The following is a 25,431-nucleotide window of genomic DNA, read 5'->3' on the forward strand; positions in this document are numbered from 1 at the left end:
TGTTTAGTTTTCATTTTTTTTGAGTTTAATTATTTTTGTAGGTTGCTTAATGTTTGCTGTCTTCATACTAGAATCTCTTGTTTCTTGTTAGTAATCTGGGGACAGCGGGGAATTGAACCCGGGACCTCTCGCACCCGAAGCGAGAATCATACCACTAGGCTACTGTTCCAAGGTTTTAGGGTCGATATAATCCTACATCTTTCACGAATTAAGATTATTCTTTTTTTGTCCGTTTTTCGTCGTCTTAGCCAGTTTAATTTTTTTCCAAGTTGCTTAGTCTTTGCTGTCTTTTTACTAGAAAATGTATAATTTTTTTTTTCTGCTAGTTTAAATGAGAAATCCGCGGTAAAAACCCGGAACTTTTACCGCTTTACTCGAGAAGCGTACCTTTAGACCACTGTCCCATGTTTCAGCGTCGATGCTTTCCCACTTGTTTCACAAAAAAAATGATGTTTAGATTATATCCGTTTTCATCCATTTTCGTGAGTGTAATAACTATTGTAGGTTGCATAGTGTTTGCTGTCTTTATACTAGAATTTATTATTTCTTGTTAGTAATCTGGGGACAGCCGGGAAATGAACGCGGGACCTCTCGCACCCGAAGCCAGAATCACACCACTAGACCACTGTCCCATGGTGTCAGGTTCGTTATAATCCTACATCTTTCACGAATTAAGATTATGCTTTTTTTTGTCCGTTTTTCGTTTTAGTGAGTTTAAGTTTTTTCCAAGTTGCTTAGTATTTGCTGTCTTTTTACTAGAAAATGTATATTTTTTTTTTCTAGTTTAAACGAGACATCCGCGGTATAAGTCCCGAACTTTTACCGCTCTACTCGAGAATCGTACTTTTAGACCACTGTCCCATATTTCAGCGTCGATGCTTTCCCACTTGTTTCTCAAAAAAAGAAGGTTTAGATTTTTTCCGTTTTTATCCATTTTCGTGAGTGTAATAACTACTGTAGGTTGCTTAGTGTTTGCTGTCTTTATACTAGAATTGATTAATTTTGGTAGTAATCTGGGGACAGCCGGGAATTGAACCCGGGACCTCTCGCACCCGAAGCGAGAATCATACCACTAGACCACTGTCCCATGGTGTCAGGTTCGATATACTCCTACATGTTTCACGAATCAAGATTATTCTTTTTTCGTACGTTTTTCTTCGTTTTAGTGAGTTTAATTTTTTTCCAAGTTGCTTAATATTTGCTGTCTTTTTACTAGAAAATGTATATTTTTTTTCTGCTTGTTTAAATGAGACATCCGCGGTAGAAACCCGAAACTTTTACCGCTCTACTCGAGAATCGTACCTTTAGACCACTGTCCCATGTTTCAGCTTCGATGCTTTCCCACTTGTTTCACAAAAAAAAGAATGTTTAGATTATATCCGTTTTCATCCATTTTCGTGAGTGTAATAACTATTGTAGGTTGCATAGTGTTTGCTGTCTTTATACTAGAATTTATTATTTCTTGTTAGTAATCTGGGGACAGCGGGGAACTGAACACGGGGCCTCTCGCACCCAAAAAGAGAATCATACCACTAGACCACTGTCCCAAGGTATTATTTTCGATGCAGTCCTACCTTTTTCACAATCAAGATTGTCTTTTTTGTCCGCTTTTCTCCGTATTAGTGATTTGAATAGTTTTTTTTCTAAGTTGCTTAGTGTTTGGTGACTTTTTACTAAAATTTTTGATTTTATTTCTGCTCGTTTAAATGAGACATCCGCAGTATAAACCAGGAATTTTTAACGCTCTTATCGAGCATCATACTTTTTGAGAACTGTCTCAGGTTTAAGCATCGATGCTTTCCTACTTGTTTCACAAAAAATAGTGTTTAGTTTTCATTTTTTTTGAGTTTAATCATTTTTGTAGGTTGCTTAATGTTTGCTGTCTTTATACTAGAATTTATTATTTCTTGTTAGTAATCTGGGGACAGCGGGGAATTGAACCCGGGCCCTCTCGCACCCGAAGCGAGAATCATACCACTAGACTACTGTTCCATGGTTTTAGGGTCGATATAATCCTACATCTTTCACGAATTAAGATTATTCTTTTTTTGTCCGTTTTTCTTCGTCGTAGCCAGTTTAATTTGTTTTCTAAGTTGCTTAGTGTTTGCTGTCTTTTTACTAGAAAATGTATTTTTTTTTCTGCTAGTTTAAATGAGAAATCCGCGGTATAAACCCGGAACTTTTACCGCTTTACTCGAGAATCGTACCTTTAGACCACTGTCCCATGCTTCAGCGTCGATGCTTTCCCACTTGTTTCACAAAAAAAATAATGTTTAGATTATATCCGTTTTCATCCATTTTTGTGAGTGTAATAACTATTGTAGGTTGCTTAGTGTTTGCTGTCTTTATGCTAGAATTTATTAATTCTTGTTAGTAATCTGGGGACAGCCGGGAAATGAACGCGGGACCTCTCGCACCCGAAGCGAGAATCAAACCACTAGACCACTGTCCCATGGTGGTAGGTTCCACATATTCCTACATCTTTCACGATTTAAGATTATTCGTTTTTTTGTCCGTTTTTCTTCGTTTTAGTGAATTTAATTTTTTTTCTAAGTTGCTTAGTGTTTGCTGTCTTTTTTACTAGAAAATGTATAATTTTTTTCTGCTAGTTTAAATGAGACATCCGCGGTATAAACTCGGAACTTTTACCGCTCTACTCGAGAATCGTACCTTTAGACCACTCTCCCATATTTCAGCTTCGATGCTTTCCCACTTGTTTCTCAAAAAAAAAGAATGTTTAGATTTTATCCGTCTTCATCCGTTTTCGTGTGTTTAATGATTATTGAAGGTTGCTTAGTGTTTGCTGTCGTTCTACTACAATTTACTTTTTACTGCTAGTATTCTGGGGACAGCGGGGAACTGAACACGGGGCCTCTCGCACCCAAAAAGAGAATCATACCACTAGACCACTGCCCCAAGGTATTATTTTCGATGCAGTCCTTCCTTTTTCACAATCAAGATTGTCTTTTTCTGTCCGTTTTTCTCCGTATTAGTGATTTGAATAGTTTTTTTTTTCTAAGTTGCTTAGTGTTTGCTGTCTTTTTACTAGAAAATGTATAATTTTTTTCTGCTCGTTTAAATTTGACGTCGGCAGTATAAACCCGGAACTTTTACCGCTCTAATCGAGAATCATACCTTTAGACTACTGTCCCAGGTTTAAGCGTCGATGCATTCCTACTTGTTTCACATAAAAAAAAGAATGTTTAGATTTTGTCCGTTTTCATTTGTTTTAATGAATTTAATAATAGTTTCAGGTTGCTTAGCGTTTGCTGTCTTTATAGTAGAATTTATTACTTTTTGTTAGTAATCTGGGGACAGTCGGGAATTCAACCCTGGAAATCTCGGACTCGAAGCCAGAATCACACCACTAGACCTGTCCCATGGTGTCAGGTTCGTTATAATCCTACATCTTTCACGAATTAAGATTATTCTTTTTTTGTCCGTTTTTCTTCGTTTTAGTGAGTTAAGGTTTTTTTCAAGTTGCTTAGTATTTGCTGTCTTTTTACTAGAAAATGTATAATTTTTTTTCTGCTAGTTTAAACGAGACATCCGCGGTATAAACCCGGAACTTTTACCGCTCTACTCGAGAATCGTACCTTTAGACCACTGTCCCATATTTCAGCGTCGATGCTTTCCCACTTGTTTCTCAAAAAAAAGAATGTTTAGATTTTATCCGTTTTTATCCATTTTCGTGAGTGTAATAACTACTGTAGGTTGCTTAGTGTTTGCTGTCTTTATACTAGAATTGATTAATTTTTGGTAGTAATCTGGGGACAGCCGGGAATTGAACCCGGGACCTCTCGCACCCGAAGCGAGAATCATACCACTAGAATTATGTCCCATAGTGTCAGGTTTGATATACTCCTACATCTTTCACGAATTAAGATTATTCTTTTTTTGTACGTTTTTCTTCGTTTTAGTGAGTTTAATTTTTTTCCAAGTAGCTTAGTATTTGCTGTCTTATTACTAGAAAAAGTATAATTTTTTTCTGCTTGTTTAAATGAGACATCCGCGGTAGAAACCCGGAACTTTTACCGCTCTACTCGAGAATCGTACCTTTAGACCACTCTCCCATATTTCAGCTTCGATGCTTTCCCACTTGTTTCTCAAAAAAAAGAATGTTTAGATTTTATCCATTTTCGTGAGTGTAATAACTATTGTAGGTTGCTTAGTGTTTGCTGTCTTTATACTAGAATTGAGTAATTTTTGGTAGTAATCTGGGGACAGCCGGGAATTGAACCCGGGACCTCTCGCACCCGAAGCGAGAATCATACCACTAGACCACTGTCCCATAGTATCAGGTTTGATATACTCCGACATCTTTCACGAATTAAGATTATTCTTTTTTTGTACGTTTTTCTTCGTTTTAGTGAGTTTAATTTTTTTTTCCAAGTTGCTTAGTATTTGCTGTCTTTTTACTAGAAAATGTATAATTTTTTTTCTGCTAGTTTAAATAAGACATCCGCGGTATAAACCCGGAACTTTTACCGCTCTACTCGAGAATCGTACCTTTAGACCACTGTCCCATGCTTCAGCGTCGATGCTTTCCCACTTGTTTCACAAAAAAAATAATGTTTAGATTATATCCGTTTTCATCCATTTTTGTGAGTGTAATAACTATTGTAGGTTGCTTAGTGTTTGCTGTTTTTATGCTAGAATTTATTATTTCTTGTTAGTAATCTGGGGACAGCCGGGAAATGAACGCGGGACCTCTCGCACCCGAAGCCAGAATCACACAACTAGACCACTGTCCCATGGTGTCAGGTTCGTTATAATCCTACATCTTTCACGAATTAAGATTATTCTTTTTTTGTCCGTTTTTCTTCGTTTTAGTGAGTTTAATTTTTTTCCAAGTTGCTTAGTATTTGCTGTCTTTTTACTAGAAAATGTATAATTTTTTTCTGCTAGTTTAAATAAGACGTCCGCGGTATAAACCCGGAACTTTTACCGCTCTACTCGAGAATCGTACCTTTAGACCACTCTCCCATATTTCAGCTTCGATGCTTTCCCACTTGTTTCTCAAAAAAAAGAATGTTTAGATTTTATCCATTTTCGTGAGTGTAATAACTATTGTAGGTTGCGTAGTGTTTGCTGTCTTTATACTAGAATTGAGTAATTTTTGGTAGTAATCTGGGGACAGCCGGGAATTGAACCCGGGACCTCTCGCACCCGAAGCGAAAATCAAACCACTAGACCACTGTCCCATAGAGTCAGGTTTGATATACTCCTACATCTTTCACGAATTAAGATTATTCTTTTTTTGTACGTTTTTCTTCGTTTTAGTGAGTTTAATTTTTTTCCAAGTTGCTTAGTATTTGCTGTCTTATTACTAGAAAAAGTATAATTTTTTTCTGCTTGTTTAAATGAGACATCCGCGGTAAAAACCCGGAACTTTTACCGCTCTACTCGAGAATCGTACCTTTAGATCACTGTCCCATGTTTCAGCTTCGATGCTTTCCCACTTGTTTCACAAAAAAAAGAATGTTTAGATTTTATCCCTCTTCATCCAGTTTCGTGAGTTTAATGATTTTTGAAGGTTGCTTAGTGTTTGCTGTCGTTCTACTACAATTTATTTTTTACTGCTAGTGTTCTGGGGACAGCGGGGAACTGAACACGGGGCCTCTCGCACCCAAAAAGAGAATCATACCACTAGACCACTGCCCCAAGGTATTATTTTCGATGCAGTCCTTCCTTTTTCACAATCAAGATTGTCTTTTTCTGTCCGTTTTTCTCCGTATTAGTGATTTGAATAGTTTTTTTTTCTAAGTTGCTTAGTGTTTGCTGTCTTTTTACTAGAAAATGTATAATTTTTTTCTGCTCGTTTAAATTTGACGTCGGCAGTATAAACCCGGAACTTTTACCGCTCTAATCGAGAATCATACCTTTAGACTACTGTCCCAGGTTTAAGCTTCGATGCATTCCTACTTGTTTCACATAAAAAAAAAGAATGTTTAGATTTTGTCCGTTTTCATTTGTTTTAATGAATTTAATAATAGTTTCAGGTTGCTTAGCGTTTGCTGTCTTTATAGTAGAATTTATTATTTTTTGTTAGTAATCTGGGGACAGTCGGGAATTCAACCCTGGAAATCTCGGACTCGAAGCCAGAATCACACCACTAGACCACTGTCCCATGGTGTCAGGTTCGTTATAATCCTACATCTTTCACGAATTAAGATTATTCTTTTTTTGTCCGTTTTTCTTCGTTTTAGTGAGTTTAAGTTTTTTCCAAGTTGCTTAGTATTTGCTGTCTTTTTACTAGAAAATGTATAATTTTTTTTCTGCTAGTTTAAACGAGACATCCGCGGTATAAACCCGGAACTTTTACCGCTCTACTCGAGAATCGTTTTAGACCACTGTCCCATATTTCAGCGTCGATGCTTTCCCACTTGTTTCTCAAAAAAAAGAATGTTTAGATTTTATCCGTTTTTATCCATTTTCGTGAGTGTAATAACTACTGTAGGTTGCTTAGTGTTTGCTGTCTTTATACTAGAATTGATTAATTTTTGGTAGTAATCTGGGGACAGCCGGGAATTGAACCCGGGACCTCTCGCACCCGAAGCGAGAATCATACCACTAGAATCATGTCCCATAGTGTCAGGTTTGATATACTCCTACATCTTTCACGAATTAAGATTATTCTTTTTTTGTACGTTTTTCTTCGTTTTAGTGAGTTTAATTTTTTTCCAAGTTGCTTAGTATTTGCTGTCTTATTACTAGAAAAAGTATAATTCTTTCTGCTTGTTTAAATGAGACATCCGCGGTAGAAACCCGGAACTTTTACCGCTCTACTCGAGAATCGTACCTTTAGACCAATCTCCCATATTTCAGCTTCGATGCTTTCCCACTTGTTTCTCAAAAAAAAGAATGTTTAGATTTTATCCATTTTCGTGAGTGTAATAACTATTGTAGGTTGCTTAGTGTTTGCTGTCTTTATACTAGAATTGAGTAATTTTTGGTAGTAATCTGGGGACAGCCGGGAATTGAACCCGGGACCTCTCGCACCCGAAGCGAGAATCATACCACTAGACCACTGTCCCATAGTGTCAGGTTTGATATACTCCTACATCTTTCACGAATTAAGATTATTCTTTTTTTGTACGTTTTTCTTCGTTTTAGTGAGTTTAATTTTTTTCCAAGTTGCTTAGTATTTGCTGTCTTATTACCAGAAAAACTATAATTTTTTTCTGCTTGTTTAAATGAGACATCCGCGGTAGAAACCCGGAACTTTTACCGCTCTACTCGAGAATCGTACCTTTAGATCACTGTCCCATGTTTCAGCTTCGATGCTTTCCCACTTGTTTTAAAAAAAAAAGAATGTTTAAATTTTATATGTCTTCATCCATTTTCGTGAGTTTAATGATTATTGAAGGTTGCTTAGTGTTTGCTGTCGTTCTACTACAATTTATTTTTTACTGCTAGTATTCTGGGGACAGCGGGGAACTGAACACGGGGCCTCTCGCACCCAAAAAGAGAATCATACCACTAGACCACTGCCCCAAGGTATTATTTTCGATGCAGTCCTTCCTTTTTTACAATCAAGATTGTCTTTTTCTGTCCGTTTTTCTCCGTATTAGTGATTTGAATAGTTTTTTTTTCTAAGTTGCTTAGTGTTTGCTGTCTTTTTACTAGAAAATGTATAATTTTTTTCTGCTCGTTTAAATTTGACGTCGGCAGTATAAACCCTGAACTTTTACCGCTCTAATCGAGAATCATACCTTAAGACTACTGTCCCAGGTTTAAGCTTCGATGCATTCCTACTTGTTTCACATTAAAAAAAAAGAATGTTTAGATTTTGTCCGTTTTCATTTGTTTTAATGAATTTAATAATAGTTTCAGGTTGCTTAGCGTTTGCTGTCTTTATAGTAGAATTTATTACTTTTTGTTAGTAATCTGGGGACAGTCGGGAATTCAACCCTGGACATCTCGGACTCGAAGCCAGAATCGCACCACTAGACCACTGTCCCATGGTGTCAGGTTCGTTATAATCCTACATCTTTCACGAATTAAGATTATTCTTTTTTTTGTCCGTTTTTCTTCGTGTTAGTGAGTTTAAGTTTTTTCCAAGTTGCTTAGTATTTGCTGTCTTTTTACTAGAAAATGTATAATTTTTTTTCTGCTAGTTTAAACGAGACATCCGCGGTATAAACCCGGAACTTTTACCGCTCTACTCGAGAATCGTACCTTTAGACCACTGTCCCATATTTCAGCGTCGATGCTTTCCCACTTGTTTCTCAAAAAAAGAATGTTTCGATTTTATCAGTTTTTATCCATTTTCGTGAGTGTAATAACTACTGTAGGTTGCTTAGTGTTTGCTGTCTTTATACTTGAATTGATTAATTTTGGTAGTAATCTGGGGACAGCCGGGAATTGAACCCGGGACCTCTCGCACCCGAAGCGAGAATCAAACCACTAGACCACTGTCCCATAGTGTCAGGTTTGATATACTCCTACATCTTTCACGAATTAAGATTATTCTTTTTTTGTACGTTTTTCTTCGTTTTAGTGAGTTTAATTTTTTTCCAAGTTGCTTAGTATTTGCTGTCTTATTACTAGAAAAAGTATAATTTTTTCTGCTTGTTTAAATGAGACATCCGCGGTAGAAACCGGGAACTTTTACCGCTCTACTCGAGAATCGTACCTTTAGACCAATCTCCCATATTTCAGCTTCGATGCTTTCCCACTTGTTTCTCAAAAAAAAAGAATGTTTAGATTTTATCCATTTTCGTGAGTGTAATAACTATTGTAGGTTGCTTAGTGTTTGCTGTCTTTATACTAGAATTGAGTAATTTTTGGTAGTAATCTGGGGACAGCCGGGAATTGAACCCGGGACCTCTCGCACCCGAAGCGAGAATCATACCACTAGACCACTGTCCCATAGTGTCAGGTTTGATATACTCCTACATCTTTCACGAATTAAGATTATTCTTTTTTTGTACGTTTTTCTTCGTTTTAGTGAGTTTAATTTTTTTCCAAGTTGCTTAGTATTTGCTGTCTTATTACTAGAAAAACTATAATTTTTTTCTGCTTGTTTAAATGAGACATCCGCGGTAGAAACCTGGAACTTTTACCGCTCTACTCGAGAATCGTACCTTTAGATCACTGTCCCATGTTTCAGCTTCGATGCTTTCCCACTTGTTTCACAAAAAAAAGAATGTTTAGATTTTATCTGTCTTCATCCATTTTCGTGAGTTTAATGATTATTGAAGGTTGCTTAGTGTTTGCTGTCGTTCTACTACAATTTATTTTTTTTTGCTAGTATTCTGGGGACAGCGGGGAACTGAACACGGGGCCTCTCGCACCCAAAAAGAGAATCATACCACTAGACCACTGCCCCAAGGTATTATTTTCGATGCAGTCCTTCCTTTTTCACAATCAAGATTGTCTTTTTCTGTCCGTTTTTCTCCGTATTAGTGATTTGAATAGTTTTTTTTTTCTAAGTTGCTTAGTGTTTGCTGTCTTTTTACTAGAAAATGTATAATTTTTTTCTGCTCGTTTAAATTTGACGTCGGCAGTATAAACCCTGAACTTTTACCGCTCTAATCGAGAATCATACCTTTAGACTACTGTCCCAGGTTTAAGCTTCGATGCATTCCTACTTGTTTCACATAAAAAAAAAGAATGTTTAGATTTTGTCCGTTTTCATTTGTTTTAATGAATTTAATAATAGTTTCAGGTTGCTTAGCGTTTGCTGTCTTTATAGTAGAATTTATTACTTTTTGTTAGTAATCTGGGGACAGTCGGGAATTCAACCCTGGACATCTCGGACTCGAAGCCAGAATCGCACCACTAGACCACTGTCCCATGGTGTCAGGTTCGTTATAATCCTACATCTTTCACGAATTAAGATTATTCTTTTTTTGTCCGTTTTTCTTCGTTTTAGTGAGTTTAAACTTTTTCCAAGTTGCTTAGTATTTGCTGTCTTTTTACTAGAAAATGTATAATTTTTTTTCTGCTAGTTTAAACGAGACATCCGCGGTATAAACCCGGAACTTTTACCGCTCTACTCGAGAATCGTACCTTTAGACCACTGTCCCATATTTCAGCGTCGATGCTTTCCCACTTGTGTCTCAAAAAAAAGAATGTTTAGATTTTATCCGTTTTTATCCATTTTCGTGAGTGTAATAACTACTGTAGGTTGCTTAGTGTTTGCTGTCTTTATACTAGAATTGATTAATTTTGGTAGTAATCTGGGGACAGCCGGGAATTGAACCCGGGACCTCTCGCACCCGAAGCGAGAATCATACCACTAGACCACTGTCCCATGGTGTCAGGTTCGATATACTCCTACATCTTTTACGAATCAAGATTATTCTTTTTTCGTACGTTTTTCTTCGTTTTAGTGAGTTTAATTTTTTTTCCAAGTTGCTTAATATTTGCTGTCTTTTTTTACAAGAAAATGTATATTTTTTTTCTGCTTGTTTAAATGAGACATCCGCGGTAGAAACCCGGAACTTTTACCGCTCTACTCGAGAATCGTACCTTTAGACCACTGTCCCATGTTTCAGCTTCGATGCTTTCCCACTTGTTCCACAAAAAAAAGAATGTTTAGATTTTATCCGTCTTCATCCATTTTCGTGAGTTTAATGATTATTGAAGGTTGCTTAGTGTTTGCTGTCGTTCTACTACAATTTATTTTTTTTTGCTAGTTTTCTGGGGACAGCGGGGAACTGAACACTGGGCCTCTCGCACCCAAAAAGAGAATCATACCACTAGACCACTGTCCCAAGGTATTATTTTCGATGCAGTCCTACCTTTTTCACAATCAAGATTGTCTTTTTTTGTCCGCTTTTCTCCGTATTAGTGATTTGAATAGTTTTTTTTCTAAGTTGCTTAGTGTTTGGTGACTTTTTACTAAAATTTTTGATTTTTTTCTGCTCGTTTAAATGAGACATCCGCAGTATAAACCCGGAATTTTTAACGCTCTTATCGAGCATCATACTTTTTGAGTACTGTCCCAGGTTTAAGCATCGATGCTTTCCTACTTGTTTCACAAAAAAGAGTGTTTAGTTTTCATTTTTTTTTTGAGTTTATTCATTTTTGTAGGTTGCTGTCTTTATACTAGAATTTATTATTTCTTGTTAGTAATCTGGGGACAGCGGGGAATTGAACCCGGGCCCTCTCGCACCCGAAGCGAGAATCATACCACTAGACTACTGTTCCATGGTGTCAGGTTCGTTATAATCCTACATCTTTCACGAATTAAGATTATTCTTTTTTTGTCCGTTTTTCTTCGTCTTAGCCAGTTTAATTTTTTTTCTAAGTTGCTTAGTGTTTGCTGTCTTTTTACTAGAAAATGTATATTTTTTTCTGCTAGTTTAAATGAGAAATCCGCGGTATAAACCCGGAACTTTTACCGCTTTACTCGAGAATCGTACCTTTAGACCACTGTCCCATGCTTCAGCGTCGATGCTTTCCCACTTGTTTCACAAAAAAAATAATGTTTAGATTATATCCGTTTTCATCCATTTTCGTGAGTGTAATAACTATTGTAGGTTGCTTAGTGTTTGCTGTCTTTATGCTAGAATTTATTATTTCTTGTTAGTAATCTGGGGACAGCCGGGAAATGAACGCGGGACCTCTCGCACCCGAAGCCAGAATCACACAACTAGACCACTGTCCCATGGTGTCAGGTTCGTTATAATCCTACATCTTTCACGAATTAAGATTATTCTTTTTTTGTCCGTTTTTCTTCGTTTTAGTGAGTTTAATTTTTTTCCAAGTTGCTTAGCATTTGCTGTCTTTTTACTAGAAATTGTATAATTTTTTTCTGCTAGTTTAAATAAGACATCCGCGGTATAAACCCGGAACTTTTACCGCTCTACTCGAGAATCGTACCTTTAGACCACTCTCCCATATTTCAGCTTCGATGCTTTCCCACTTGTTTCTCAAAAAAAAGAATGTTTAGATTTTATCCATTTTCGTGAGTGTAATAACTATTGTAGGTTGCTTAGTGTTTGCTGTCTTTATACTAGAATTGAGTAATTTTTGGTAGTAATCTGGGGACAGCCGGGAATTGAACCCGGGACCTCTCGCACCCGAAGCCAGAATCACACAACTAGACCACTGTCCCATGGTGTCAGGTTTGATACACTCCTACATCTTTCACGAATTAAGATTATTCTTTTTTTGTACGTTTTTCTTCGTTTTAGTGAGTTTAATTTTTTTCCAAGTTGCTTAGTATTTGCTGTCTTATTACTAGAAAATGTATAATTTTTTTTCTGCTAGTTTAAATAAGACATCCGCGGTATAAACCCGGAACTTTTACCGCTCTACTCGAGAATCGTACCTTTAGACCACTCTCCCATATTTCAGCTTCGATGCTTTCCCACTTGTTTCTTAAAAAAAAGAATGTTTAGATTTTATCCATTTTCGTGAGTGTAATAACTATTGTAGGTTGCTTAGTATTTGCTGTCTTTTTACTAGAAAATGTATAATTTTTTTCTGCTAGTTTAAACGAGACATCCGCGGTATAAACCCGGAACTTTTACCGCTCTACTCGAGAATCGTACCTTTAGACCACTGTCCCATGTTTCAGCTTCGATGCTTTCCCACTTGTTTCACAAAATAAAGAATGTTTAGATTTTATCCGTCTTTATCCATTTTCGTGAGTTTAATGATTATGGAAGGTTGCTTAGTGTTTGCTGTCGTTCTACTACAATTTATTTTTTACTGCTAGTATTCTGGGGACAGCGGGGAACTGAACACGGGGCCTCTCGCACCCAAAAAGAGAATCATACCACTAGACCACTGCCCCAAGGTATTATTTTCGATGCAGTCCTACCTTTTTCACAATCAAGATTGATTGTCTTTTTCTGTCCGTTTTTCTCCGTATTAGTGATTTGAATAGTTTTTTTTCTAAGTTGCTTAGTGTTTGCTGACTTTTTACTAGGAAATGTATAATTTTTTTTCTGCTCGTTTAAATTTGACATCGGCAGTATAAACCCGGAACTTTTACCGCTCTAATCGAGAATCATACCTTTAGACTACTGTCCCAGGTTTAAGCTTCGATGCATTCCTACTTGTTTCACATTAAAAAAAAGAATGTTTAGATTTTGTCCGTTTTCATTTGTTTTAATGAATTTAATAATAGTTTCAGGTTGCTTAGCGTTTGCTGTCTTTATAGTAGAATTTATTACTTTTTGTTAGTAATCCGGGGACAGTCGGGAATTCAACCCTGGAAATCTCGGACTCGAAGCGAGAATCATACCACTAGACCAAAGTCCCATGGTGTTAGGTTCGATCTATTCCTACATCTTTCGCGAATTAAGATTATAGAAATTATAAATTTTTCTATGGAAGTGAATTCGGGACAACCGTGAATTGAACCCGGGAACTCTCGCACAGCAAGCGAGAATCATACCGCTTGACCACTGTCCTCTGACTTTAACTGCGAAGCCTTACTATGCTTTTCGCAAAGGACGATCAATGCGTTTTTAACCGTTTTTTTTTTATTTTTGCTGATCATTTGTGGGTTTAATAATTCATAATTCTTTTAAGTTGTTTACTGTTAGCTATTTTTTCTACTAAAAATATGAATTTTTTACTGTAATTTTATTGGGGACAACTGGGTTTGAAATTGGAATCTCTCGCACCGTGAGCGAGAATCATGCCACTAGATCATTGTCCATGTAATTAGGTTCTTTGCATTCCTACATACTTTGCAAATTAAGATCATTGCGTTTTTATTTAACACTTTTTTTGATGAGTTTTTGTGGGTATAATACTCATTTTAAGTTGTTTACTGTTAGCTATTTTTCTACAAGAAAATATAAGTTTTTCTGTAAGTTTATTGGGGACAAGAGGTAATGGAACCTGAGACTTCTCGCACGATTAGCGATAATCATTCTACTAGACCACTATACCAAGTATTCATTTTGATAATCATTTTAAAGTGCCTGAGTGTTTGCTGTCTTTCTACAATAAACTATGATTTTTTGTTAGTAATCTGGACATAGCCGGGAATTGAACCCGGGACCTCTCGCACCCGAAGCGAGAATCATACCAGTAGACCACTGTCCCATGGTGTTAGGTTCGATATGTTCCTACATGTTTCACGAAATAAGATTTTTCTTTTTTTGTCCGTTTTTCTTCGTTTTAGTGAGTTTAATTTTTTTTCTAACTTGCTTAGTGTTTGCTGTCTTTTTTCTCATAATCATTCTACTAGACCACTATACCAAGTATTCAGTTTGATATTCATTTTAAAGTGCCTGAGTGTTTGCTGTCTTTCTACAATAAACTATGATTTTTTGTTAGTAATCTGGACATAGCCGGGAAGTGAACCCGGGACCTCTCGCACCCGAAGAGAGAATCATACCAGTAGACCACTGTCCCATGGTGTTAAGTTCGATATGTTCCTACATGTTTCACGAAATAAGATTATTCTTTTTTTGTCCGTTTTTCTTCGTTTTAGAGAGTTTAGTTTTTTTTTCTAACTTGCTTAGTGTTTGCTGTCTTTTTACTAGAAAGTGTAATATTTTTCTGCTAGTTTAAATGAGGCATCCGCGGTAGAAACCCGGAGTTTTTACCGCTCTACTCGAGAATCGTACCTTTAGACCACTGTACCATGTTTCAGCTTCGATGCTTTCCCACTTGTTTCACAAAAAAAAGGAATGTTTAGATTTTATCCGTCCTCATCCATTTTCATGAGTTTAATAACAATTGAAGGTTACTTAGTTTTTGCTGTCTTTAAAGTAGAATTTATTTTTTTTTGGTAGTAATCTGGGGACAGCCGGGAATTGAACCCGGGACCTCTCGCACCCGAAGCGAGAATCATACCACTAGACCACTGTCCCATGGTGTCAGGTTCGATATACTCCCACATGTTTCACGAATTAAGATTTTTCTTTTTTTGTCCGTTTTTCTTCGTTTTAGTAAGTTTAATTTTTTTTCCAAGTTGCTTAGTATTTGCTGTCTTTTTACTAGAAAATGTATAATTTTTTTCTGCTTGTTTAAATGAGACATCCGCGGTAGAAACCCGTAACTTTTACCGCTCTACTCGACAATCGTACCTTTAGACCACTGTCCCATGTTTCAGCTTCGATGCTTTCCCACTTGTTTCACAAAAAAAAAGATTGTTTAGATTTTATCCGTCCTCATCCATTTTCGTGAGTTTAATAACTTTTGAAGGTTGCTTAGTGTTTGCTGTCGTTCTACTACAATTTATTTTTTTCTGTCAGTATTCTGGGGACAGCGGGGAATTGAACATGGGGCCTCTTGCACCCAAAGAGAGAATCATATCACTGTCCTCTGACTTTAACTGCGATGCCTTACTATATTTTTCGCAAAGGACGATCAATGCGTTTTTCACAAGAAAATATAAGTTTTTTCTGTAAGTTTGTTGGGGACAACAGGTAATGGGACCTGAGACTTCTCGCACCATAAGCGATAATCATTCCACTAGACCACTCTACCAAGTATTTAGTTTAAAAATCACTGTATAGTGCCTAAGTGTTTGCTGTCTTTCTACTATAAACTATTATTTTTTGTTAGTACTATAAACTATTATTTTTTGTTAGTATTCTAGGCATAGCCGGGAATTGAACCCGGGACCTCTCGCACCCGAATGAAGAATCATACCAGTAGACCACTGTCCCATGGTGTTAGGTTCGATATGTTCCTACATGTTTCACGAAATAAGATTGTTTTTTGTCCGTTTTTCTTCGTTTTAGTTAGTTTAATTTTTTTCCTAACTTGCTTAGTGTTTGCTGTCTTTTTTCTCATAATCATTCTACTAGACCACTATACCAAGTATTCAGTTTGATATTCATTTTAAAGTGCCTGAGTGTTTGCTGTCTTTCTACAATAAACTATGATTTTTTGTTAGTAATCTGGACATAGCCGGGAAGTGAACCCGGGACCTCTCGCACCCGAAGAGAGAATCATACCAGTAGACCACTGTCCCATGGTGTTAAGTTCGATATGTTCCTACATGTTTCACGAAATAAGATTATTCTTTTTTTGTCCGTTTTTCTTCGTTTTAGAGAGTTTAATTTTTTTTTCTAACTTGCTTAGTGTTTGCTGTCTTTTTACTAGAAAGTGTAATATTTTTCTGCTAGTTTAAATGAGGCATCCGCGGTAGAAACCCGGAGTTTTTACCGCTCTACTCGAGAATCGTACCTTTAGACCACTGTACCATGTTTCAGCTTCGATGCTTTCCCACTTGTTTCACAAAAAAAAGGAATGTTTAGATTTTATCCGTCCTCATCCATTTTCATGAGTTTAATAACAATTGAAGGTTGCTTAGTGTTTGCTGTCTTTAAACTAGAATTTATTTTTTTTGGTAGTAATCTGGGGACAGCCGGGAATTGAACCCGGGACCTCTCGCACCCGAAGCGAGAATCATACCACTAGACCACTGTCCCATGGTGTCAGGTACGATATACTCCCACATGTTTCACGAATTAAGATTTTTCTTTTTTTGTCCGTTTTTCTTCGTTTTAGTTAGTTTAATTTTTTTCCAAGTTGCTTAGTATTTGCTGTCTTTTTACTAGAAAATGTATAATTTTTTTCTGCTTGTTTAAATGAGACATCCGCGGTAGAAACCCGTAACTTTTACCGCTCTACTCGACAATCGTACCTTTAGACCACTGTCCCATGTTTCAGCTTCGATGCTTTCCCACTTGTTTCACAAAAAAAAAGATTGTTTAGATTTTATCCGTCCTCATCCATTTTCGTGAGTTCAATAACTTTTGAAGGTTGCTTAGTGTTTGCTGTCGTTCTACTACAATTTATTTTTTTCTGTCAGTATTCTGGGGACAGCGGGGAATTGAACATGGGGCCTCTTGCACCCAAAGAGAGAATCATATCACTGTCCTCTGACTTTAACTGCGATGCCTTACTATATTTTTCGCAAAGGACGATCAATGCGTTTTTCACAAGAAAATATAAGTTTTTTCTGTAAGTTTGTTGGGGACAACAGGTAATGGGACCTGAGACTTCTCGCACCATAAGCGATAATCATTCCACTAGACCACTCTACCAAGTATTTAGTTTAAAAATCACTGTATAGTGCCTAAGTGTTTGCTGTCTTTCTACTATAAACTATTATTTTTTGTTAGTACTATAAACTATTATTTTTTGTTAGTATTCTAGGCATAGCCGGGAATTGAACCCGGGACCTCTCGCACCCGAATGAAGAATCATACCAGTAGACCACTGTCCCATGGTGTTAGGTTCGATATGTTCCTACATGTTTCACGAAATAAGATTGTTTTTTGTCCGTTTTTCTTCGTTTTAGTTAGTTTAATTTTTTTCCTAACTTGCTTAGTGATTGCTGTCTTTTTACTAGAAAATGTAATATTTTTCTGCTAGTTTAAATGAGACATCCGCGGTATAAGCCCGGAATTTCTACCGCTCTACTCAAAAATCGTACCTTTAGACCACTGTCCCATGTTTTAGCGTCGATGCTTTCCCACTTGTTTCACAAAAAAAAAGATTTTGTTTTTATCCGTTTTCATCCATTTTCGAGAGTTTAATAATTTTTGAAGGTTGCTTAGTGTTTGCTGTCTTTAAACTAGAATTTATTTTTTTTGGGTAGTAATCTGGGGACAGCCGGGAATTGAACCCGGGACCTCTCGCACCCGAAGCGAGAATCAAACCACTAGACCACTGTCCCAAAGTGTCAGGTTTGATATACTCCTACATCTTTCACGAATTAAGATTATTCTTTTTTTTGTACGTTTTTCTTCGTTTTAGTGAGTTTAATTTTTTTCCAAGTTGCTTAGTATTTGCTGTCTTTTTACTAGAAAATGTATAATTTTTTTCTGCTTGTTTAAATGAGACATCCGCGGTAGAAACCCTTAACTTTTACCGCTCTACTCGACAATCGTACCTTTAGACCACTGTCCCATGTTTCAGCTTCGATGCTTTCCCACTTGTTTCACAAAAAAAAAGATTGTTTAGATTTTATCCGTCCTCATCCATTTTCGTGAGTTAAATAACTTTTGAAGGTTGCTTAGTGTTTGCTGTCGTTCTACTACAATTTATTTTTTTCTGTCAGTATTATGGGGACAGCGGGGAATTGAACATGGGGCCTCTTGCACCCAAAGAGAGAATCATATCACTGTCCTCTGACTTTAACTGCGATGCCTTACTATATTTTTCGCAAAGGACGATCAATGCGTTTTTTAACCGTTTTTTTTGCTGAGCATTTGTGGGTTTAATAATTCCTATTTCTTTTAAGTTGTTTACTGTTAGCTATTTTTCTACAAGAAAATATAAGTTTTTTCTGTAAGTTTGTTGGGGACAACAGGTAATGGGACCTGAGACTTCTCGCACCATAAGCGATAATCATTCCACTAGACCACTCTACCAAGTATTTAGTTTAAAAATCACTGTATAGTGCCTAAGTGTTTGCTGTCTTTCTACTATAAACTATTATTTTTTGTTAGTACTATAAACTATTATTTTTTGTTAGTATTCTGGGCATAGCCGGGAATTAAACCCGGGACCTCTCGCACCCGAATCAAGAATCATACCAGTAGACCACTGTCCCATGGTGTTAGGTTCGATATGTTCCTACATGTTTCACGAAATAAGATTGTTTTTTGTCCGTTTTTCTTCGTTTTAGTTAGTTTAATTTTTTTTCTAACTTGCTTAGTGATTGCTGTCTTTTTACTAGAAAATGTAATATTTTTCTGCTAGTTTAAATGAGACATCCGCGGTATAAACCCGGAATTTCTACCGCTCTGCTCAAAAATCGTACCTTTAGACCACTGTCCCATGTTTTAGCGTCGATGCTTTCCCACTTGTTTCACAAAAAAAAAGATTTTGTTTTTATCCGTTTTCATCCATTTTCGAGAGTTTAATAATTTTTGAAGGTTGCTTAGTGTTTGCTGTCGTTCTATTACAATTTCTTTTTCTTTCTGTTAGTATTCTGGGGACAACCGATAATTGAACCCGGGAGCTCTCGCACACTAAGCGAGAATCATACTGCTAGACCACTGTTCTCTGCCTTTTGCTTCGATGCCTTACTACTTTTTTCGCAAAGGACGATCATTGCTTTTTTTATACTCGTTTTTTTTTTTGCTGAGCATTTGTGGGTTTAATAATTGTTTTAATTTGTTTACTGTTAGCTGTTTTTTCTACTAGAAAAAATGAACTTTTTTCTGTAGTTTTTTGGGACAACTGGGTGTGATTCGGGATCTCTCGCTTCGTAAGCGAGAATCATGCCAATAGACCATTGTCCTAGTAATTAGCTTCTATGCATTCCTACATACTTCGCAAATCAAGATCATTGCGTTTTTTTCAACAGTTTTTTTGTTTTGATGAGTTTTTGTGGGTATAATACTCATTTTAAGTTGTTTACTGTTAGCTATTTTTCTACAAGAAAATAGAAGTTTTTTCTATAAGTTTATTGGGGACAACAGGTAATGGAACCTGAGACTTCTCGCACCATTAGCGATAATCATTCTACTAGACCACTATACCAAGTATTCAGTTTGATAATCATTTTAAAGTGCTCAAGTGTTTGCTGGCTTTCTACTAGAAAATATTTTTTTTGGTTAGTATTCTGGGGTTAGTTAGAATTAATTATCGATGCACTTCTACATTTTTCGCAAATCATGGTCAATGCAATTTTTTTAAATCTTTTCTTTTTGGTTTTGATGAGTTTTTTTGGGTTTGATAATCATTTTAAGTTGCTTACTGTTAGCTATTTTTCTACTAGAAATTATAATTTTTTCTATGCATGTGAATTGGGGACAACCGGGATTTGAACCCGAGACCTCTCGAACACTAAGCGAGAATCATACCGCTAGACCACTGTCCTCCGACTTTCGCTGCGATGCCTTACTATGTTTTTCACAAAGGACGATCAATGCTTTTTTAACCGTTTTTTTTATTTTTGCTGAGCATTTGTGGGTTTAATAATTCTTTTAAGTTGCTTACTGTTAGCTAATTTTTCTACTAAAAATATGAACTTTTTTCTGTAATTTTATTGGGGACAACTGGGTTTGAAATTGGGTTCTCTCGCACCCAAAGTGAGAATCATACCACTGTCCAAAGATTTGCAGTCGATGCATTCCTACATATTTGGCAAATCAAAATCATTGCGTTTTCTGCGGTCTAGTGGTATGACTCTGTCTTTCCCGGCTGCCCCCAATGAGACTATGTATTTAGTTACGATGCATTTCTACTTGTTTCACAAAAAAAGATTTCTTCGTTTTTGTCCGTTTTGGTGAGTTTAATAGTGTTTGCTGTCTTTCTACAAGAAGTTTGTTATAGTTACTGGGAATAGCCGGTAGTTGCACTTTTTTTCTACTGTCAAGTATAATTATTTCTGTTAGTATAATGGGGACAGCCGGGAATTGAACTCGGGACCTCTCGCTCCCAAAGCGAGAATCATACTTCTAGACCACTGTCGCATGCTGTTAGTTACGATGCGTTCCTACATATTTCACAAATCAAGATTATTTTTTGTTCGTTTTTCTTCGTTTCAGCGATTTTAACAGTTTCTTTCTAAGTTGCCTTGTGTTTGCAGTCCTTTTATCAGAAAATGTAATTTTTTCTGCTAGCTTAAATGAGACATCCGCTGTTTAAACCTGGAATTTTTACCGCTCTAATCACGAATCGTAACTTTAGACCACTTCCCTAGTTTAAGCATCGATGCATTCCGACTTGTTTCACAAAAAAAAAGAATGTTAAGTTTTTGTCCGTTTTCATGTTTTTTGTGAGTTTAATAAATATTGTAGGTTTCTTAGTAATTGCTGTCTTTCTACTAGAAATTATATGTTCTCTTTCAGTATTTTGGCGACAGCCGGGACTTGAACCCAGAAACTCACGCACCCTAAGCGAGAATCAAACCACTAATGTGTTAAGGTTCGATGCATTCCTACATATTTCGCAAATCAAGATCATTGCGTTTTTTAACAGTTTTTTTGTTTTGACGAGTTTTTGTGGGTGTAATAATTCTTTTGAGTTGTTTACTGTTAGCTATTTTTTCTACTAGAAAAAATAAACTTTTTTCTGAATGTTTATTGGGGACATTTGGTTTTGAAATCGGGTTGTCTCGCACCCTAAGCGAGAATCATACCACTGTCCATGGATTTGCCTTCGATGCATTCCTACATACTTGGCAAATCAAGATTAATGCGTTTTCTGCGGTCTAGTGGTCTGAGTCTGTCTTTCCCGCCTGCCCCCAATGACACTATGTATTTAGTTACGATGCATTTCTACTTGTTTCACAAAAAAAGATTTCTTCGTTTTTTTTCCGTTTTGGTGAATTTAAGAATCATTTTAAGTTGCTTAGTGTTTGATGTCTTTCTACAGGAAGTTTGTTTTAGTTACTGGGGATAGCCGGTAGTTGCACTTTTTTTCTACTGTCAAGTATAATTATTTCTGTTAGTATAATGGGGACAGACGGGAATTGAACTCGGGACCTCTCGCTCCCAAAGCGAGAATCATACTTCTAGACCACTGTCCCATGCTGTTAGTTACGATGCGTTCCTACATATTTCACAAATCAAGATTATTTTTTTGTTCGTTTTTCTTCGTATTAGCGAGTTTAACAGTTTCTTTCTAAGTTGCCTTGTGTTTGCAGTCCTTTTATCAGAAAATGTAATTTTTTCTGCTAGCTTAAATGAGACATCCGCTGTTTAAACCCGGAATTTTTACCGCTCTAATCAAGAATCGTAACTTTAGACCACTTCCCTAGTTTAAGCATCGATGCATTCCGACTTGTTTCACAAAAAAAAGAATGTTAAGTTTTTGTCCGTTTTCATTTGTTTTTTTTTGTGAGTTTAATAAATTTTGTAGGTTTATTAGTAATTGCTGTCTTTCTACTAGAAATTATATGTTCTCTTTCAGTATTTTGGCGACAGCCGGGACTTGAACCCAGAAACTCTCGCACCCTAAGCGAGAATCAAACCACTAATGTGTTAAGGTTCGATGCATTCCTACATATTTCGCAAATCAAGATCATTGCGTTTTTTAACAGTTTTTTTTGTTTTGACGAGTTTTTGTGGGTGTAATAATTCTTTTGAGTTGTTTACTGTTAGCTATTTTTTCTACTAGAAAAAATAAACTTTTTTCTGTATGTTTATTGGGGACGTTTGGGTTTGAAATCGGGTTGTCTCGCACCCTAAGCGAGAATCATACCACTCTCCATGGATTTGCCTTCGATGCATTCCTACATACTTGGCAAATCAAGATCATTGCGTTTTCTGCGGTCTAGTGGTATGGGTCTGTTTTTCCCGCCTGCCCCCAATGACACTATGTATTTAGTTACGATGCATTTCTACTTGTTTCACAAAAAAAAGATTTCTTCGTTTTTTTTCCGTTTTGTTGAATTTAAGAATCATTTTAAGTTGCTTAGTGTTTGCTGTCTTTCTATAGGAAGTTTGTTTTAGTTACTGGGAATAGCCGGTAGATGCACTTTTTTCTACTGTCAAGTATAATAATTTCGGTTAGTATATTGGGGACAGCCGGGAATTGAACCCGGGACCTCTCGCACCCAAAGCGAGAATCATACCTCTAGACCACTGTCCCATGCTGTTAATTACGATGCATTCCTACATATTTTGCAAATCAAGATCATTGCGTTTTTTAACAGTTATTTTTTTTGATGAGTTTTGTGGGTGTAACAATTCTTTTAAATTGTTTACTGTTAGCTATTTTTTCTACTAGAAAAAATAAACTTCTTTCTGTATGTTTATTGGGTACAACTGGGTTTCTATTCGGGTTCTTTCGCACCCTAAGCGAGAATCATACCACTGTCCAAAGATTTGCCTTCGATGCATTCCTACATATTTGTCAAATCAAGATCATTGCATTTTCTGCGGTCTAGTGGTATGAGTCTGTCTTTCCCGCCTGCCCCCAATGACACTATGTATTTAGTTACGATGCATTTCTACTTGTTTCACAAAAAAAGATTTCTTCGTTTTTTTCCGTTTTGGTGAATTTAAGAATCATTTTAAGTTGCTTAGTGTTTGCTGTCCTTCTACAGGAAGTTTGTTTTAGTTACTGGGAATAGCCGGTAGATGCACTTTTTTCTACTGTCAAGTATAATTATTTCGGTTAGTATATTGGGGACAGCCGGGAATTGAACCCGGGACCTCTCGCACCCAAAGCGAGAATCATACCTCTAGACCACTGTCCCATGCATTTAGTTACGATGCATTCCTACATATTTCGCAAATCAAGATCATTGCGTTTTTTAACAATTATTTTTTTTGATGAGTTTTGTGGGTGTAACAATTCTTTTAAATTGTTTACTGTTAGCTATTTTTTCTACTAGAAAAAATAAACTTCTTTCTGTATGTTTATTGGGTACAACTGGGTTTCTATTCGAGTTCTTTCGCACCTTAAGCGAGAATCATACCACTGTCCAAAGATTTGCCTTCGATGCATTCCTACATATTTGTCAAATCAAGGTCATTGCATTTTCTGCGGTCTAGTGGTATGATTAGGTCTTTCCCGGCTGCCCCCAATGTATAGTTACGATGCATTTCTACTTGTTTCACAAAAAAAGATTTCTTCGTTTTTATGAGTTTAATAATCAATTTTAAGTTGCTTAGTGTTTGCTGTCTTTCTACAAGAAGTTTGTTATAGTTACTGGGAATAGCCGGTAGTTGCACTTTTTTTTCTACTGTCAAGTATAATTATTTCGGTTAGTATATTGGGGACAGCCGGGAATTGAACCCGGGACCTCTCGCACCCAAAGCGAGAATCATACCTCTAGTCTAGACCACTGTCCCATGCCGTTAGGTACGCTGCATTCCTACATATTTCGCAAATCAAGATCATTGCGTTTTTAACAGTTATTTTTTTTGATGAGTTTTGTGGAGAAAAAATAAATTTCTTTCTGTATGTTTATTGGGTACAACTGGGTTTCAAATCGGGCTCTTTCGCACCCTAAGCGAGAATCATACCACTGTCCAAAGATTTGACTTCGATGCATTCCTACATATTTGGCAAATCAAGATCATTGCGTTTTTTAACAGTTTTTTTTTGTTTTGATGAGTTTTTGTGGGTGTAACAATTCTTTTAAATTGTTTACTGTTAGCTACTTTTTCTACTAGAAAAAATAAACTTCTTTCTGTATGTTTATTGGGTACAACTGGGTTTCTATTCGAATTCTTTCGCACCTTAAGCGAGAATCATACCACTGTCCAAAGATTTGCCTTCGATGCATTCCTACATATTTGTCAAATCAAGGTCATTGCATTTTCTGCGGTCTAGTGGTATGATTCGGTCTTTCCCGGCTGCCCCCAATGTATAGTTACGATGCATTTCTACTTGTTTCACAAAAAAAAGATTTCTTCGTTTTTATGAGTTTAATAATCAATTTTAAGTTGCTTAGTGTTTGCTGTCTTTCTACAAGAAGTTTGTTATAGTTACTGGGAATAGCCGGTAGTTGCACTTTTTTTTCTACTGTCAAGTATAATTATTTCGGTTAGTATATTGGGGACAGCCGGGAATTGAACCCGGGACCTCTCGCACCCAAAGCGAGAATCATACCTCTAGACCACTGTCCCATACCGTTAGGTACGCTGCATTCCTACATATTTCGCAAATCAAGATCATTGCGTTTTTAACAGTTATTTTTTTTGATGAGTTTTGTGGAGAAAAAATAAACTTCTTTCTGTATGTTTATTGGGTACAACTGGGTTTCAAATCGGGCTCTTTCGCACCCTAAGCGAGAATCATACCACTGTCCAAAGATTTGACTTCGATGCATTCCTACATATTGTGGGTGTAATAATTCTTTTAAGTTGTTTACTGTTAGCTATTTTTTCTACTAGAAAAAATAAACTTTTTTCTGTATGTTTATTGGGGACAACTGGGTTTGAAATCGGGTTGTCTCTCACCCTAAGCGAGAATCATACCACTGGATCACTGTTCATGGATTTGCCTTCGATGCATTTCTACATACTTGGCAAATCAAGATCATAGCGTTTTCTGCGGTCTAGTGGTATGAGTCTGTCTTTCCCGGCTGCCCCCAATGACACTATGTATTTAGTTACGATGCATTTCTACTTGTTTCACAAAAAAAAAAAGATTTCCTCGTTTTTATCCGTTTTGGTGAATTTAAGAATCATTTTAAGTTGCTTAGTGTTTGCTGACTTTCTACAGGAAGTTTGTTTTAGTTACTGGGAATAGCCGGTAGATGCCTTTTTTTCTACTGTCAAGTATAATTATTTCGGTTAGTATATTGGGGACAGCCGGGAATTGAACCCGGGACCTCTCGCACCCAAAGCGAAAATCATACCTCTAGACCATTGTCCCATGCTGTTACTTACGATGCATTCCTACATATTTCACAAATCAAGATTAATCTTTTTTTGTTCGTTTTTCCTCGTAGTAGTGAGGTTAATAGTTTCTTTCTAAGTTGCTTTGTGTTTGCAGTCTTTTTATTAGAAATGTAATTTCTTCTGCTAGCTTAAATGAGACATCAATCAAAAATCGTAACTTTAGGCCACTTCTCAAGTTTTA

The 25,431-nt window shown here is 36.5% G+C and overlaps 1 protein-coding gene and 15 non-coding genes across 16 annotated transcripts in view; 1 reads left to right on the forward strand and 15 right to left on the reverse strand.

The window, feature by feature from the left end:
- The window catches only part of LOC134847776 (2-(trimethylamino)ethylphosphonate dioxygenase-like), a 188,396-nt gene that overhangs the window by 47,428 nt on the left and 115,537 nt on the right, over positions 1–25,431 (forward strand). The gene's annotated exons all lie outside the window — the stretch shown is intronic.
- Positions 1,016–1,087, reverse strand: Trnap-cgg (transfer RNA proline (anticodon CGG)). Its single transcript has one exon. It is a non-coding gene; the product is annotated as a tRNA-Pro (tRNA).
- Positions 4,220–4,291, reverse strand: Trnap-cgg (transfer RNA proline (anticodon CGG)). The gene has a single exon. It is a non-coding gene; the product is annotated as a tRNA-Pro (tRNA).
- Trnap-cgg (transfer RNA proline (anticodon CGG)) lies at positions 5,133–5,204 on the reverse strand. The gene has a single exon. It is a non-coding gene; the product is annotated as a tRNA-Pro (tRNA).
- Trnap-cgg (transfer RNA proline (anticodon CGG)) lies at positions 6,966–7,037 on the reverse strand. Its single transcript has one exon. It is a non-coding gene; the product is annotated as a tRNA-Pro (tRNA).
- On the reverse strand, positions 8,353–8,424 carry Trnap-cgg (transfer RNA proline (anticodon CGG)). Its single transcript has one exon. It is a non-coding gene; the product is annotated as a tRNA-Pro (tRNA).
- Trnap-cgg (transfer RNA proline (anticodon CGG)) lies at positions 8,803–8,874 on the reverse strand. Its single transcript has one exon. It is a non-coding gene; the product is annotated as a tRNA-Pro (tRNA).
- Positions 10,190–10,261, reverse strand: Trnap-cgg (transfer RNA proline (anticodon CGG)). The gene has a single exon. It is a non-coding gene; the product is annotated as a tRNA-Pro (tRNA).
- Trnap-cgg (transfer RNA proline (anticodon CGG)) lies at positions 14,721–14,792 on the reverse strand. Its single transcript has one exon. It is a non-coding gene; the product is annotated as a tRNA-Pro (tRNA).
- On the reverse strand, positions 16,290–16,361 carry Trnap-cgg (transfer RNA proline (anticodon CGG)). The gene has a single exon. It is a non-coding gene; the product is annotated as a tRNA-Pro (tRNA).
- On the reverse strand, positions 17,543–17,614 carry Trnap-cgg (transfer RNA proline (anticodon CGG)). The gene has a single exon. It is a non-coding gene; the product is annotated as a tRNA-Pro (tRNA).
- On the reverse strand, positions 22,414–22,485 carry Trnap-ugg (transfer RNA proline (anticodon UGG)). Its single transcript has one exon. It is a non-coding gene; the product is annotated as a tRNA-Pro (tRNA).
- Positions 23,024–23,095, reverse strand: Trnap-ugg (transfer RNA proline (anticodon UGG)). The gene has a single exon. It is a non-coding gene; the product is annotated as a tRNA-Pro (tRNA).
- On the reverse strand, positions 23,617–23,693 carry Trnap-ugg (transfer RNA proline (anticodon UGG)). The gene has a single exon. It is a non-coding gene; the product is annotated as a tRNA-Pro (tRNA).
- On the reverse strand, positions 24,402–24,473 carry Trnap-ugg (transfer RNA proline (anticodon UGG)). The gene has a single exon. It is a non-coding gene; the product is annotated as a tRNA-Pro (tRNA).
- On the reverse strand, positions 25,153–25,224 carry Trnap-ugg (transfer RNA proline (anticodon UGG)). The gene has a single exon. It is a non-coding gene; the product is annotated as a tRNA-Pro (tRNA).

The sequence above is a fragment of the Symsagittifera roscoffensis genome, chromosome 6 (assembly GCF_963678635.1).
Source record: "Symsagittifera roscoffensis chromosome 6, txSymRosc1.1, whole genome shotgun sequence".
Classification (NCBI taxonomy): domain Eukaryota; kingdom Metazoa; phylum Xenacoelomorpha; order Acoela; family Convolutidae; genus Symsagittifera; species Symsagittifera roscoffensis.